This window comes from Camelus bactrianus, chromosome 21, assembly GCF_048773025.1.
Source record: "Camelus bactrianus isolate YW-2024 breed Bactrian camel chromosome 21, ASM4877302v1, whole genome shotgun sequence".
Taxonomy (NCBI): Eukaryota; Metazoa; Chordata; class Mammalia; order Artiodactyla; family Camelidae; genus Camelus; species Camelus bactrianus.
The window spans coordinates 20,734,563-20,735,469 of NC_133559.1; the positions used below are offsets into that span (position 1 = coordinate 20,734,563).

General features: G+C 37.8%; 1 non-coding gene across 1 annotated transcript; it reads right to left on the reverse strand.

Moving 5' to 3' along the window:
- Positions 1 to 250: 250 nt before the first annotated feature.
- LOC123617418 (U6 spliceosomal RNA) lies at positions 251 to 353 on the reverse strand. Its single transcript, XR_006725543.1, has one exon. It is a non-coding gene; the product is annotated as a U6 spliceosomal RNA (small nuclear RNA).
- Between the last annotated feature and the right edge of the window lie 554 nt (positions 354 to 907).

Consider the following 907-nt stretch of genomic DNA (forward strand, 5'->3'; position numbering starts at 1 on the left):
TATTTGCCTATTTTTTCTATTGAATTTCTTGTCTTTTTCTTATTTTTGTATTGAAGAATATTTGATTTACAATGTTTTGTTAAGTTTATGGTGTACACCATAGTGATTCAGTTGTACATACATGTATTTTTTCACATTCTTTTTCATTATAGGTTATTACAAGATATTGAATATAGTTCCCTGTGCTATACAGTAGGACCTTGTTGTTTATATATTTTATATATAGTAGTTTGTATCTGCTAATCCCCCCCAAAATATGGAATGCTGCACAAATTTGCATGTCATCCTTGCACAAGGGCCATGCTAATCTTCTATCATTCCAATTTCAGTATACGTGCTGCCAAAGCGAGTACTTGTCTCTTTCTTATTGATTTGTAGGAGTTTCTTTTATGTTCTAGACATTGATCTCTTCTTAGTTCAGATCTTGCTATTACACACACACACTTTCTACAAAACTCAAGACAAAAATCTCTGCTGGGAAAGTGAGATAGAATGGAGCTTTGTTTTGTCGAGAATTAATGCCTCCCCAACACATTCCAGTGTCTATTAGTGTCTGAATGGTGGTCATGGTACACTCAAAGAAGCTAGTGAGCTGAATGTGAAACCAATTTCCTTATGTTCTGTCCTCAGTCGCATTTCAACAGTGTTACTGAAACCCCCTAGAAAAATCCTGAGAGACTCCAATCTCATTACCCATACTGACTTCTTTCTCTTTCCCACCAGGGAGACTGGACCTGCGGTTCTTAGTTAGAGACCAGGAACATTCATGTGTCTCTTTCCAGAGCATGGATTGAATGCTTTACAAGGAAAGCAAACATGTTCTGATCACTCCCCAGTCATCCAGTTGGTGAAGGACGAATTCACCACCCCAAACTGTACAAAGTGGTCGAGCACATGACACCCGACA